The following is a 14,341-nucleotide window of genomic DNA, read 5'->3' as shown; positions in this document are numbered from 1 at the left end:
GCAAACCATTTCAGGCTATCGCTTCTCGGCCTTTTGGCTAAGATCAAGTGTAGTATCTGTTCTTATCAGTTTAATATCTGATACGTCCCCTATTTGGGGACCATATATTAAATGGATTTTTAGAACAGGGAGCTGGAAATGGAGCTTGCTCTGTCCACTCCACGCATTGACCCGTTATTGCAGTATCTCCGGGAACAGTGCACCCCTTCTCTGATCCGGTTTCCAAAAACAGATTGAATTGAAATCAGCCCAGCAAGTTGTCATTTAACACTTTCTGAGAATTCTTTTCAGGGTCAAAGAAGCACGTTTCAGGTGGCAAATGTAGCAATTTGCTCAGTTTCACTGGACCGTTTGCAACATTTCCTGTGCCTTGCTTTCACCTGTGCATGTTCAGCATTGGATTGCATCCAATATGCAATCAATCAATCAAGCAATCAAGCAATCTTTGCTGGTTGCAACAGGTGTGTTAAGATGTAGGCCCGAATGAGGCCTTTGTAACAGTGTTGCTAATATATTGTGCCATCTACAAAATTAGGCCCCTGCCTGCCTGCCTGCCTGCCTGCCTGCCTGCCTGCCTGCCTGCCTGCCTGCCTGCTGTCTGTCAGCATGAAGTGTTTAAATTGAAGTATCCTACGAGTAGTTCGGCCATACATACTACATTTGTGACCGCATGCACAAATTCCTTTGTAAAACATTGGCTCCCTCTTGTGGACCACTGACTTTTAATTATGTGGTGTATGATATGTATTTCAATAAAGAAGGAAAAATGGTGTCTGTGATGATCTTGAATGTGCTAGTCTTGTCTATTTTGTCTTGTACTGTGTGAGTAGTATTCTAATGCTTTTGACCAACTGGGTGCGCTGCTGCTGCCTGCCCGCCTGCAGTAGATAGAATCTATGCACGGAACCTTCACCTGCTGCTGCTGTCACAATGGGGCCTTCAGCCATTGACTCCGGAACTCTCACGTGTCACAATGGGCTCTGGACTTATCTAAGGCAGAGAAAAATGGCGCCGTCTTCAGTCTGCTGCTGGAACAGCAGCAGACCACATGGTAGGGGGATTGTCTTTTTTTTTTTTAAAGGGGCAATTTGCAGACTTGCACTAATAGTTGCACTCTGGAGCGCCAAAGGGATGGAGGGTGTGTTCAGATGGGCGGAGTTATGCAGATCAGGCGGCGTTATGCAGATTAGGCGGAGTTAGGCAGATTTTTTAAAAACGCGTTGGGCCCAAATTGAACACACCCCCACACACCCCCACACACCCCCCACACGCCCCCACACACACCAGAACTGCCATTTGAGAAGGCATCCAGAGTTTAGAAAAAAAATGTCTTCCCCTGGGCAATCATCTTTTGGGCTCTCTCCACAGTGAGTCCTGGTTGTGGGCCATGGGGCGTCTGGAGTGGCAAACCATTTCAGGCTATCGCTTCTCGGCCTTTTGGCTAAGATCAAGTGTAGTATCTGTTCTTATCAGTTTAATATCTGATACGTCCCCTATTTGGGGACCATATATTAAATGGATTTTTAGAACAGGGAGCTGGAAATGGAGCTTGCTCTGTCCACTCCACGCATTGACCCGTTATTGCAGTATCTCCGGGAACAGTGCACCCCTTCTCTGATCCGGTTTCCAAAAACAGATTGAATTGAAATCAGCCCAGCAAGTTGTCATTTAACACTTTCTGAGAATTCTTTTCAGGGTCAAAGAAGCACGTTTCAGGTGGCAAATGTAGCAATTTGCTCAGTTTCACTGGACCGTTTGCAACATTTCCTGTGCCTTGCTTTCACCTGTGCATGTTCAGCATTGGATTGCATCCAATATGCAATCAATCAATCAAGCAATCAAGCAATCTTTGCTGGTTGCAACAGGTGTGTTAAGATGTAGGCCCGAATGAGGCCTTTGTAACAGTGTTGCTAATATATTGTGCCATCTACAAAATTAGGCCCCTGCCTGCCTGCCTGCCTGCCTGCCTGCCTGCCTGCCTGCCTGCCTGCCTGCCTGCTGTCTGTCAGCATGAAGTGTTTAAATTGAAGTATCCTACGAGTAGTTCGGCCATACATACTACATTTGTGACCGCATGCACAAATTCCTTTGTAAAACATTGGCTCCCTCTTGTGGACCACTGACTTTTAATTATGTGGTGTATGATATGTATTTCAATAAAGAAGGAAAAATGGTGTCTGTGATGATCTTGAATGTGCTAGTCTTGTCTATTTTGTCTTGTACTGTGTGAGTAGTATTCTAATGCTTTTGACCAACTGGGTGCGCTGCTGCTGCCTGCCCGCCTGCAGTAGATAGAATCTATGCACGGAACCTTCACCTGCTGCTGCTGTCACAATGGGGCCTTCAGCCATTGACTCCGGAACTCTCACGTGTCACAATGGGCTCTGGACTTATCTAAGGCAGAGAAAAATGGCGCCGTCTTCAGTCTGCTGCTGGAACAGCAGCAGACCACATGGTAGGGGGATTGTCTTTTTTTTTTTTAAAGGGGCAATTTGCAGACTTGCACTAATAGTTGCACTCTGGAGCGCCAAAGGGATGGAGGGTGTGTTCAGATGGGCGGAGTTATGCAGATCAGGCGGCGTTATGCAGATTAGGCGGAGTTAGGCAGATTTTTTAAAAACGCGTTGGGCCCAAATTGAACACACCCCCACACACCCCCACACACCCCCCACACGCCCCCACACACACCAGAACTGCCATTTGAGAAGGCATCCAGAGTTTAGAAAAAAAATGTCTTCCCCTGGGCAATCATCTTTTGGGCTCTCTCCACAGTGAGTCCTGGTTGTGGGCCATGGGGCGTCTGGAGTGGCAAACCATTTCAGGCTATCGCTTCTCGGCCTTTTGGCTAAGATCAAGTGTAGTATCTGTTCTTATCAGTTTAATATCTGATACGTCCCCTATTTGGGGACCATATATTAAATGGATTTTTAGAACAGGGAGCTGGAAATGGAGCTTGCTCTGTCCACTCCACGCATTGACCCGTTATTGCAGTATCTCCGGGAACAGTGCACCCCTTCTCTGATCCGGTTTCCAAAAACAGATTGAATTGAAATCAGCCCAGCAAGTTGTCATTTAACACTTTCTGAGAATTCTTTTCAGGGTCAAAGAAGCACGTTTCAGGTGGCAAATGTAGCAATTTGCTCAGTTTCACTGGACCGTTTGCAACATTTCCTGTGCCTTGCTTTCACCTGTGCATGTTCAGCATTGGATTGCATCCAATATGCAATCAATCAATCAAGCAATCAAGCAATCTTTGCTGGTTGCAACAGGTGTGTTAAGATGTAGGCCCGAATGAGGCCTTTGTAACAGTGTTGCTAATATATTGTGCCATCTACAAAATTAGGCCCCTGCCTGCCTGCCTGCCTGCCTGCCTGCCTGCCTGCCTGCCTGCCTGCCTGCCTGCTGTCTGTCAGCATGAAGTGTTTAAATTGAAGTATCCTACGAGTAGTTCGGCCATACATACTACATTTGTGACCGCATGCACAAATTCCTTTGTAAAACATTGGCTCCCTCTTGTGGACCACTGACTTTTAATTATGTGGTGTATGATATGTATTTCAATAAAGAAGGAAAAATGGTGTCTGTGATGATCTTGAATGTGCTAGTCTTGTCTATTTTGTCTTGTACTGTGTGAGTAGTATTCTAATGCTTTTGACCAACTGGGTGCGCTGCTGCTGCCTGCCCGCCTGCAGTAGATAGAATCTATGCACGGAACCTTCACCTGCTGCTGCTGTCACAATGGGGCCTTCAGCCATTGACTCCGGAACTCTCACGTGTCACAATGGGCTCTGGACTTATCTAAGGCAGAGAAAAATGGCGCCGTCTTCAGTCTGCTGCTGGAACAGCAGCAGACCACATGGTAGGGGGATTGTCTTTTTTTTTTTTAAAGGGGCAATTTGCAGACTTGCACTAATAGTTGCACTCTGGAGCGCCAAAGGGATGGAGGGTGTGTTCAGATGGGCGGAGTTATGCAGATCAGGCGGCGTTATGCAGATTAGGCGGAGTTAGGCAGATTTTTTAAAAACGCGTTGGGCCCAAATTGAACACACCCCCACACACCCCCACACACCCCCCACACGCCCCCACACACACCAGAACTGCCATTTGAGAAGGCATCCAGAGTTTAGAAAAAAAATGTCTTCCCCTGGGCAATCATCTTTTGGGCTCTCTCCACAGTGAGTCCTGGTTGTGGGCCATGGGGCGTCTGGAGTGGCAAACCATTTCAGGCTATCGCTTCTCGGCCTTTTGGCTAAGATCAAGTGTAGTATCTGTTCTTATCAGTTTAATATCTGATACGTCCCCTATTTGGGGACCATATATTAAATGGATTTTTAGAACAGGGAGCTGGAAATGGAGCTTGCTCTGTCCACTCCACGCATTGACCCGTTATTGCAGTATCTCCGGGAACAGTGCACCCCTTCTCTGATCCGGTTTCCAAAAACAGATTGAATTGAAATCAGCCCAGCAAGTTGTCATTTAACACTTTCTGAGAATTCTTTTCAGGGTCAAAGAAGCACGTTTCAGGTGGCAAATGTAGCAATTTGCTCAGTTTCACTGGACCGTTTGCAACATTTCCTGTGCCTTGCTTTCACCTGTGCATGTTCAGCATTGGATTGCATCCAATATGCAATCAATCAATCAAGCAATCAAGCAATCTTTGCTGGTTGCAACAGGTGTGTTAAGATGTAGGCCCGAATGAGGCCTTTGTAACAGTGTTGCTAATATATTGTGCCATCTACAAAATTAGGCCCCTGCCTGCCTGCCTGCCTGCCTGCCTGCCTGCCTGCCTGCCTGCCTGCCTGCCTGCTGTCTGTCAGCATGAAGTGTTTAAATTGAAGTATCCTACGAGTAGTTCGGCCATACATACTACATTTGTGACCGCATGCACAAATTCCTTTGTAAAACATTGGCTCCCTCTTGTGGACCACTGACTTTTAATTATGTGGTGTATGATATGTATTTCAATAAAGAAGGAAAAATGGTGTCTGTGATGATCTTGAATGTGCTAGTCTTGTCTATTTTGTCTTGTACTGTGTGAGTAGTATTCTAATGCTTTTGACCAACTGGGTGCGCTGCTGCTGCCTGCCCGCCTGCAGTAGATAGAATCTATGCACGGAACCTTCACCTGCTGCTGCTGTCACAATGGGGCCTTCAGCCATTGACTCCGGAACTCTCACGTGTCACAATGGGCTCTGGACTTATCTAAGGCAGAGAAAAATGGCGCCGTCTTCAGTCTGCTGCTGGAACAGCAGCAGACCACATGGTAGGGGGATTGTCTTTTTTTTTTTTAAAGGGGCAATTTGCAGACTTGCACTAATAGTTGCACTCTGGAGCGCCAAAGGGATGGAGGGTGTGTTCAGATGGGCGGAGTTATGCAGATCAGGCGGCGTTATGCAGATTAGGCGGAGTTAGGCAGATTTTTTAAAAACGCGTTGGGCCCAAATTGAACACACCCCCACACACCCCCACACACCCCCCACACGCCCCCACACACACCAGAACTGCCATTTGAGAAGGCATCCAGAGTTTAGAAAAAAAATGTCTTCCCCTGGGCAATCATCTTTTGGGCTCTCTCCACAGTGAGTCCTGGTTGTGGGCCATGGGGCGTCTGGAGTGGCAAACCATTTCAGGCTATCGCTTCTCGGCCTTTTGGCTAAGATCAAGTGTAGTATCTGTTCTTATCAGTTTAATATCTGATACGTCCCCTATTTGGGGACCATATATTAAATGGATTTTTAGAACAGGGAGCTGGAAATGGAGCTTGCTCTGTCCACTCCACGCATTGACCCGTTATTGCAGTATCTCCGGGAACAGTGCACCCCTTCTCTGATCCGGTTTCCAAAAACAGATTGAATTGAAATCAGCCCAGCAAGTTGTCATTTAACACTTTCTGAGAATTCTTTTCAGGGTCAAAGAAGCACGTTTCAGGTGGCAAATGTAGCAATTTGCTCAGTTTCACTGGACCGTTTGCAACATTTCCTGTGCCTTGCTTTCACCTGTGCATGTTCAGCATTGGATTGCATCCAATATGCAATCAATCAATCAAGCAATCAAGCAATCTTTGCTGGTTGCAACAGGTGTGTTAAGATGTAGGCCCGAATGAGGCCTTTGTAACAGTGTTGCTAATATATTGTGCCATCTACAAAATTAGGCCCCTGCCTGCCTGCCTGCCTGCCTGCCTGCCTGCCTGCCTGCCTGCCTGCCTGCCTGCTGTCTGTCAGCATGAAGTGTTTAAATTGAAGTATCCTACGAGTAGTTCGGCCATACATACTACATTTGTGACCGCATGCACAAATTCCTTTGTAAAACATTGGCTCCCTCTTGTGGACCACTGACTTTTAATTATGTGGTGTATGATATGTATTTCAATAAAGAAGGAAAAATGGTGTCTGTGATGATCTTGAATGTGCTAGTCTTGTCTATTTTGTCTTGTACTGTGTGAGTAGTATTCTAATGCTTTTGACCAACTGGGTGCGCTGCTGCTGCCTGCCCGCCTGCAGTAGATAGAATCTATGCACGGAACCTTCACCTGCTGCTGCTGTCACAATGGGGCCTTCAGCCATTGACTCCGGAACTCTCACGTGTCACAATGGGCTCTGGACTTATCTAAGGCAGAGAAAAATGGCGCCGTCTTCAGTCTGCTGCTGGAACAGCAGCAGACCACATGGTAGGGGGATTGTCTTTTTTTTTTTTAAAGGGGCAATTTGCAGACTTGCACTAATAGTTGCACTCTGGAGCGCCAAAGGGATGGAGGGTGTGTTCAGATGGGCGGAGTTATGCAGATCAGGCGGCGTTATGCAGATTAGGCGGAGTTAGGCAGATTTTTTAAAAACGCGTTGGGCCCAAATTGAACACACCCCCACACACCCCCACACACCCCCCACACGCCCCCACACACACCAGAACTGCCATTTGAGAAGGCATCCAGAGTTTAGAAAAAAAATGTCTTCCCCTGGGCAATCATCTTTTGGGCTCTCTCCACAGTGAGTCCTGGTTGTGGGCCATGGGGCGTCTGGAGTGGCAAACCATTTCAGGCTATCGCTTCTCGGCCTTTTGGCTAAGATCAAGTGTAGTATCTGTTCTTATCAGTTTAATATCTGATACGTCCCCTATTTGGGGACCATATATTAAATGGATTTTTAGAACAGGGAGCTGGAAATGGAGCTTGCTCTGTCCACTCCACGCATTGACCCGTTATTGCAGTATCTCCGGGAACAGTGCACCCCTTCTCTGATCCGGTTTCCAAAAACAGATTGAATTGAAATCAGCCCAGCAAGTTGTCATTTAACACTTTCTGAGAATTCTTTTCAGGGTCAAAGAAGCACGTTTCAGGTGGCAAATGTAGCAATTTGCTCAGTTTCACTGGACCGTTTGCAACATTTCCTGTGCCTTGCTTTCACCTGTGCATGTTCAGCATTGGATTGCATCCAATATGCAATCAATCAATCAAGCAATCAAGCAATCTTTGCTGGTTGCAACAGGTGTGTTAAGATGTAGGCCCGAATGAGGCCTTTGTAACAGTGTTGCTAATATATTGTGCCATCTACAAAATTAGGCCCCTGCCTGCCTGCCTGCCTGCCTGCCTGCCTGCCTGCCTGCCTGCCTGCCTGCCTGCTGTCTGTCAGCATGAAGTGTTTAAATTGAAGTATCCTACGAGTAGTTCGGCCATACATACTACATTTGTGACCGCATGCACAAATTCCTTTGTAAAACATTGGCTCCCTCTTGTGGACCACTGACTTTTAATTATGTGGTGTATGATATGTATTTCAATAAAGAAGGAAAAATGGTGTCTGTGATGATCTTGAATGTGCTAGTCTTGTCTATTTTGTCTTGTACTGTGTGAGTAGTATTCTAATGCTTTTGACCAACTGGTGTGCGCTGCTGCTGCCTGCCCGCCTGCAGTAGATAGAATCTATGCACGGAACCTTCACCTGCTGCTGCTGTCACAATGGGGCCTTCAGCCATTGACTCCGGAACTCTCACGTGTCACAATGGGCTCTGGACTTATCTAAGGCAGAGAAAAATGGCGCCGTCTTCAGTCTGCTGCTGGAACAGCAGCAGACCACATGGTAGGGGGATTGTCTTTTTTTTTTTTAAAGGGGCAATTTGCAGACTTGCACTAATAGTTGCACTCTGGAGCGCCAAAGGGATGGAGGGTGTGTTCAGATGGGCGGAGTTATGCAGATCAGGCGGCGTTATGCAGATTAGGCGGAGTTAGGCAGATTTTTTAAAAACGCGTTGGGCCCAAATTGAACACACCCCCACACACCCCCACACACCCCCCACACGCCCCCACACACACCAGAACTGCCATTTGAGAAGGCATCCAGAGTTTAGAAAAAAAATGTCTTCCCCTGGGCAATCATCTTTTGGGCTCTCTCCACAGTGAGTCCTGGTTGTGGGCCATGGGGCGTCTGGAGTGGCAAACCATTTCAGGCTATCGCTTCTCGGCCTTTTGGCTAAGATCAAGTGTAGTATCTGTTCTTATCAGTTTAATATCTGATACGTCCCCTATTTGGGGACCATATATTAAATGGATTTTTAGAACAGGGAGCTGGAAATGGAGCTTGCTCTGTCCACTCCACGCATTGACCCGTTATTGCAGTATCTCCGGGAACAGTGCACCCCTTCTCTGATCCGGTTTCCAAAAACAGATTGAATTGAAATCAGCCCAGCAAGTTGTCATTTAACACTTTCTGAGAATTCTTTTCAGGGTCAAAGAAGCACGTTTCAGGTGGCAAATGTAGCAATTTGCTCAGTTTCACTGGACCGTTTGCAACATTTCCTGTGCCTTGCTTTCACCTGTGCATGTTCAGCATTGGATTGCATCCAATATGCAATCAATCAATCAAGCAATCAAGCAATCTTTGCTGGTTGCAACAGGTGTGTTAAGATGTAGGCCCGAATGAGGCCTTTGTAACAGTGTTGCTAATATATTGTGCCATCTACAAAATTAGGCCCCTGCCTGCCTGCCTGCCTGCCTGCCTGCCTGCCTGCCTGCCTGCCTGCCTGCCTGCTGTCTGTCAGCATGAAGTGTTTAAATTGAAGTATCCTACGAGTAGTTCGGCCATACATACTACATTTGTGACCGCATGCACAAATTCCTTTGTAAAACATTGGCTCCCTCTTGTGGACCACTGACTTTTAATTATGTGGTGTATGATATGTATTTCAATAAAGAAGGAAAAATGGTGTCTGTGATGATCTTGAATGTGCTAGTCTTGTCTATTTTGTCTTGTACTGTGTGAGTAGTATTCTAATGCTTTTGACCAACTGGGTGCGCTGCTGCTGCCTGCCCGCCTGCAGTAGATAGAATCTATGCACGGAACCTTCACCTGCTGCTGCTGTCACAATGGGGCCTTCAGCCATTGACTCCGGAACTCTCACGTGTCACAATGGGCTCTGGACTTATCTAAGGCAGAGAAAAATGGCGCCGTCTTCAGTCTGCTGCTGGAACAGCAGCAGACCACATGGTAGGGGGATTGTCTTTTTTTTTTTTAAAGGGGCAATTTGCAGACTTGCACTAATAGTTGCACTCTGGAGCGCCAAAGGGATGGAGGGTGTGTTCAGATGGGCGGAGTTATGCAGATCAGGCGGCGTTATGCAGATTAGGCGGAGTTAGGCAGATTTTTTAAAAACGCGTTGGGCCCAAATTGAACACACCCCCACACACCCCCACACACCCCCCACACGCCCCCACACACACCAGAACTGCCATTTGAGAAGGCATCCAGAGTTTAGAAAAAAAATGTCTTCCCCTGGGCAATCATCTTTTGGGCTCTCTCCACAGTGAGTCCTGGTTGTGGGCCATGGGGCGTCTGGAGTGGCAAACCATTTCAGGCTATCGCTTCTCGGCCTTTTGGCTAAGATCAAGTGTAGTATCTGTTCTTATCAGTTTAATATCTGATACGTCCCCTATTTGGGGACCATATATTAAATGGATTTTTAGAACAGGGAGCTGGAAATGGAGCTTGCTCTGTCCACTCCACGCATTGACCCGTTATTGCAGTATCTCCGGGAACAGTGCACCCCTTCTCTGATCCGGTTTCCAAAAACAGATTGAATTGAAATCAGCCCAGCAAGTTGTCATTTAACACTTTCTGAGAATTCTTTTCAGGGTCAAAGAAGCACGTTTCAGGTGGCAAATGTAGCAATTTGCTCAGTTTCACTGGACCGTTTGCAACATTTCCTGTGCCTTGCTTTCACCTGTGCATGTTCAGCATTGGATTGCATCCAATATGCAATCAATCAATCAAGCAATCAAGCAATCTTTGCTGGTTGCAACAGGTGTGTTAAGATGTAGGCCCGAATGAGGCCTTTGTAACAGTGTTGCTAATATATTGTGCCATCTACAAAATTAGGCCCCTGCCTGCCTGCCTGCCTGCCTGCCTGCCTGCCTGCCTGCCTGCCTGCCTGCCTGCTGTCTGTCAGCATGAAGTGTTTAAATTGAAGTATCCTACGAGTAGTTCGGCCATACATACTACATTTGTGACCGCATGCACAAATTCCTTTGTAAAACATTGGCTCCCTCTTGTGGACCACTGACTTTTAATTATGTGGTGTATGATATGTATTTCAATAAAGAAGGAAAAATGGTGTCTGTGATGATCTTGAATGTGCTAGTCTTGTCTATTTTGTCTTGTACTGTGTGAGTAGTATTCTAATGCTTTTGACCAACTGGGTGCGCTGCTGCTGCCTGCCCGCCTGCAGTAGATAGAATCTATGCACGGAACCTTCACCTGCTGCTGCTGTCACAATGGGGCCTTCAGCCATTGACTCCGGAACTCTCACGTGTCACAATGGGCTCTGGACTTATCTAAGGCAGAGAAAAATGGCGCCGTCTTCAGTCTGCTGCTGGAACAGCAGCAGACCACATGGTAGGGGGATTGTCTTTTTTTTTTTTAAAGGGGCAATTTGCAGACTTGCACTAATAGTTGCACTCTGGAGCGCCAAAGGGATGGAGGGTGTGTTCAGATGGGCGGAGTTATGCAGATCAGGCGGCGTTATGCAGATTAGGCGGAGTTAGGCAGATTTTTTAAAAACGCGTTGGGCCCAAATTGAACACACCCCCACACACCCCCACACACCCCCCACACGCCCCCACACACACCAGAACTGCCATTTGAGAAGGCATCCAGAGTTTAGAAAAAAAATGTCTTCCCCTGGGCAATCATCTTTTGGGCTCTCTCCACAGTGAGTCCTGGTTGTGGGCCATGGGGCGTCTGGAGTGGCAAACCATTTCAGGCTATCGCTTCTCGGCCTTTTGGCTAAGATCAAGTGTAGTATCTGTTCTTATCAGTTTAATATCTGATACGTCCCCTATTTGGGGACCATATATTAAATGGATTTTTAGAACAGGGAGCTGGAAATGGAGCTTGCTCTGTCCACTCCACGCATTGACCCGTTATTGCAGTATCTCCGGGAACAGTGCACCCCTTCTCTGATCCGGTTTCCAAAAACAGATTGAATTGAAATCAGCCCAGCAAGTTGTCATTTAACACTTTCTGAGAATTCTTTTCAGGGTCAAAGAAGCACGTTTCAGGTGGCAAATGTAGCAATTTGCTCAGTTTCACTGGACCGTTTGCAACATTTCCTGTGCCTTGCTTTCACCTGTGCATGTTCAGCATTGGATTGCATCCAATATGCAATCAATCAATCAAGCAATCAAGCAATCTTTGCTGGTTGCAACAGGTGTGTTAAGATGTAGGCCCGAATGAGGCCTTTGTAACAGTGTTGCTAATATATTGTGCCATCTACAAAATTAGGCCCCTGCCTGCCTGCCTGCCTGCCTGCCTGCCTGCCTGCCTGCCTGCCTGCCTGCCTGCTGTCTGTCAGCATGAAGTGTTTAAATTGAAGTATCCTACGAGTAGTTCGGCCATACATACTACATTTGTGACCGCATGCACAAATTCCTTTGTAAAACATTGGCTCCCTCTTGTGGACCACTGACTTTTAATTATGTGGTGTATGATATGTATTTCAATAAAGAAGGAAAAATGGTGTCTGTGATGATCTTGAATGTGCTAGTCTTGTCTATTTTGTCTTGTACTGTGTGAGTAGTATTCTAATGCTTTTGACCAACTGGGTGCGCTGCTGCTGCCTGCCCGCCTGCAGTAGATAGAATCTATGCACGGAACCTTCACCTGCTGCTGCTGTCACAATGGGGCCTTCAGCCATTGACTCCGGAACTCTCACGTGTCACAATGGGCTCTGGACTTATCTAAGGCAGAGAAAAATGGCGCCGTCTTCAGTCTGCTGCTGGAACAGCAGCAGACCACATGGTAGGGGGATTGTCTTTTTTTTTTTTAAAGGGGCAATTTGCAGACTTGCACTAATAGTTGCACTCTGGAGCGCCAAAGGGATGGAGGGTGTGTTCAGATGGGCGGAGTTATGCAGATCAGGCGGCGTTATGCAGATTAGGCGGAGTTAGGCAGATTTTTTAAAAACGCGTTGGGCCCAAATTGAACACACCCCCACACACCCCCACACACCCCCCACACGCCCCCACACACACCAGAACTGCCATTTGAGAAGGCATCCAGAGTTTAGAAAAAAAATGTCTTCCCCTGGGCAATCATCTTTTGGGCTCTCTCCACAGTGAGTCCTGGTTGTGGGCCATGGGGCGTCTGGAGTGGCAAACCATTTCAGGCTATCGCTTCTCGGCCTTTTGGCTAAGATCAAGTGTAGTATCTGTTCTTATCAGTTTAATATCTGATACGTCCCCTATTTGGGGACCATATATTAAATGGATTTTTAGAACAGGGAGCTGGAAATGGAGCTTGCTCTGTCCACTCCACGCATTGACCCGTTATTGCAGTATCTCCGGGAACAGTGCACCCCTTCTCTGATCCGGTTTCCAAAAACAGATTGAATTGAAATCAGCCCAGCAAGTTGTCATTTAACACTTTCTGAGAATTCTTTTCAGGGTCAAAGAAGCACGTTTCAGGTGGCAAATGTAGCAATTTGCTCAGTTTCACTGGACCGTTTGCAACATTTCCTGTGCCTTGCTTTCACCTGTGCATGTTCAGCATTGGATTGCATCCAATATGCAATCAATCAATCAAGCAATCAAGCAATCTTTGCTGGTTGCAACAGGTGTGTTAAGATGTAGGCCCGAATGAGGCCTTTGTAACAGTGTTGCTAATATATTGTGCCATCTACAAAATTAGGCCCCTGCCTGCCTGCCTGCCTGCCTGCCTGCCTGCCTGCCTGCCTGCCTGCCTGCCTGCTGTCTGTCAGCATGAAGTGTTTAAATTGAAGTATCCTACGAGTAGTTCGGCCATACATACTACATTTGTGACCGCATGCACAAATTCCTTTGTAAAACATTGGCTCCCTCTTGTGGACCACTGACTTTTAATTATGTGGTGTATGATATGTATTTCAATAAAGAAGGAAAAATGGTGTCTGTGATGATCTTGAATGTGCTAGTCTTGTCTATTTTGTCTTGTACTGTGTGAGTAGTATTCTAATGCTTTTGACCAACTGGGTGCGCTGCTGCTGCCTGCCCGCCTGCAGTAGATAGAATCTATGCACGGAACCTTCACCTGCTGCTGCTGTCACAATGGGGCCTTCAGCCATTGACTCCGGAACTCTCACGTGTCACAATGGGCTCTGGACTTATCTAAGGCAGAGAAAAATGGCGCCGTCTTCAGTCTGCTGCTGGAACAGCAGCAGACCACATGGTAGGGGGATTGTCTTTTTTTTTTTTAAAGGGGCAATTTGCAGACTTGCACTAATAGTTGCACTCTGGAGCGCCAAAGGGATGGAGGGTGTGTTCAGATGGGCGGAGTTATGCAGATCAGGCGGCGTTATGCAGATTAGGCGGAGTTAGGCAGATTTTTTAAAAACGCGTTGGGCCCAAATTGAACACACCCCCACACACCCCCACACACCCCCCACACGCCCCCACACACACCAGAACTGCCATTTGAGAAGGCATCCAGAGTTTAGAAAAAAAATGTCTTCCCCTGGGCAATCATCTTTTGGGCTCTCTCCACAGTGAGTCCTGGTTGTGGGCCATGGGGCGTCTGGAGTGGCAAACCATTTCAGGCTATCGCTTCTCGGCCTTTTGGCTAAGATCAAGTGTAGTATCTGTTCTTATCAGTTTAATATCTGATACGTCCCCTATTTGGGGACCATATATTAAATGGATTTTTAGAACAGGGAGCTGGAAATGGAGCTTGCTCTGTCCACTCCACGCATTGACCCGTTATTGCAGTATCTCCGGGAACAGTGCACCCCTTCTCTGATCCGGTTTCCAAAAACAGATTGAATTGAAATCAGCCCAGCAAGTTGTCATTTAACACTTTCTGAGAATTCTTTTCAGGGTCAAAGA

The 14,341-nt window shown here is 46.9% G+C and overlaps 11 non-coding genes across 11 annotated transcripts; all 11 read left to right on the top strand.

Annotated features, from left to right (window-relative positions):
- Window positions 1-17: 17 nt before the first annotated feature.
- On the top strand, window positions 18-208 carry LOC138656163 (U2 spliceosomal RNA). The gene has a single exon (XR_011316754.1). It is a non-coding gene; the product is annotated as a U2 spliceosomal RNA (small nuclear RNA).
- A 1,213-nt stretch (window positions 209-1,421) lies between these two features.
- LOC138656162 (U2 spliceosomal RNA) lies at window positions 1,422-1,612 on the top strand. The gene has a single exon (XR_011316753.1). It is a non-coding gene; the product is annotated as a U2 spliceosomal RNA (small nuclear RNA).
- A 1,213-nt stretch (window positions 1,613-2,825) lies between these two features.
- LOC138656161 (U2 spliceosomal RNA) lies at window positions 2,826-3,016 on the top strand. The gene has a single exon (XR_011316752.1). It is a non-coding gene; the product is annotated as a U2 spliceosomal RNA (small nuclear RNA).
- A 1,213-nt stretch (window positions 3,017-4,229) lies between these two features.
- On the top strand, window positions 4,230-4,420 carry LOC138656160 (U2 spliceosomal RNA). The gene has a single exon (XR_011316751.1). It is a non-coding gene; the product is annotated as a U2 spliceosomal RNA (small nuclear RNA).
- Window positions 4,421-5,633: 1,213 nt separating this feature from the next.
- Window positions 5,634-5,824, top strand: LOC138656159 (U2 spliceosomal RNA). Its single transcript, XR_011316750.1, has one exon. It is a non-coding gene; the product is annotated as a U2 spliceosomal RNA (small nuclear RNA).
- Window positions 5,825-7,037: 1,213 nt separating this feature from the next.
- Window positions 7,038-7,228, top strand: LOC138656158 (U2 spliceosomal RNA). The gene has a single exon (XR_011316749.1). It is a non-coding gene; the product is annotated as a U2 spliceosomal RNA (small nuclear RNA).
- A 1,214-nt stretch (window positions 7,229-8,442) lies between these two features.
- Window positions 8,443-8,633, top strand: LOC138656157 (U2 spliceosomal RNA). Its single transcript, XR_011316748.1, has one exon. It is a non-coding gene; the product is annotated as a U2 spliceosomal RNA (small nuclear RNA).
- A 1,213-nt stretch (window positions 8,634-9,846) lies between these two features.
- Window positions 9,847-10,037, top strand: LOC138656156 (U2 spliceosomal RNA). Its single transcript, XR_011316747.1, has one exon. It is a non-coding gene; the product is annotated as a U2 spliceosomal RNA (small nuclear RNA).
- Window positions 10,038-11,250: 1,213 nt separating this feature from the next.
- On the top strand, window positions 11,251-11,441 carry LOC138656154 (U2 spliceosomal RNA). Its single transcript, XR_011316745.1, has one exon. It is a non-coding gene; the product is annotated as a U2 spliceosomal RNA (small nuclear RNA).
- Window positions 11,442-12,654: 1,213 nt separating this feature from the next.
- On the top strand, window positions 12,655-12,845 carry LOC138656153 (U2 spliceosomal RNA). The gene has a single exon (XR_011316744.1). It is a non-coding gene; the product is annotated as a U2 spliceosomal RNA (small nuclear RNA).
- Window positions 12,846-14,058: 1,213 nt separating this feature from the next.
- LOC138656152 (U2 spliceosomal RNA) lies at window positions 14,059-14,249 on the top strand. Its single transcript, XR_011316743.1, has one exon. It is a non-coding gene; the product is annotated as a U2 spliceosomal RNA (small nuclear RNA).
- The last annotated feature ends 92 nt before the right edge of the window (window positions 14,250-14,341 follow it).

This window comes from Ranitomeya imitator, unplaced genomic scaffold (assembly GCF_032444005.1).
Source record: "Ranitomeya imitator isolate aRanImi1 unplaced genomic scaffold, aRanImi1.pri SCAFFOLD_486, whole genome shotgun sequence".
NCBI classification, from domain to species: domain Eukaryota; kingdom Metazoa; phylum Chordata; class Amphibia; order Anura; family Dendrobatidae; genus Ranitomeya; species Ranitomeya imitator.
The sequence above is the reverse complement of the archived record's forward strand: the minus strand, read 5'-3'. Positions and strand labels throughout refer to the sequence as shown.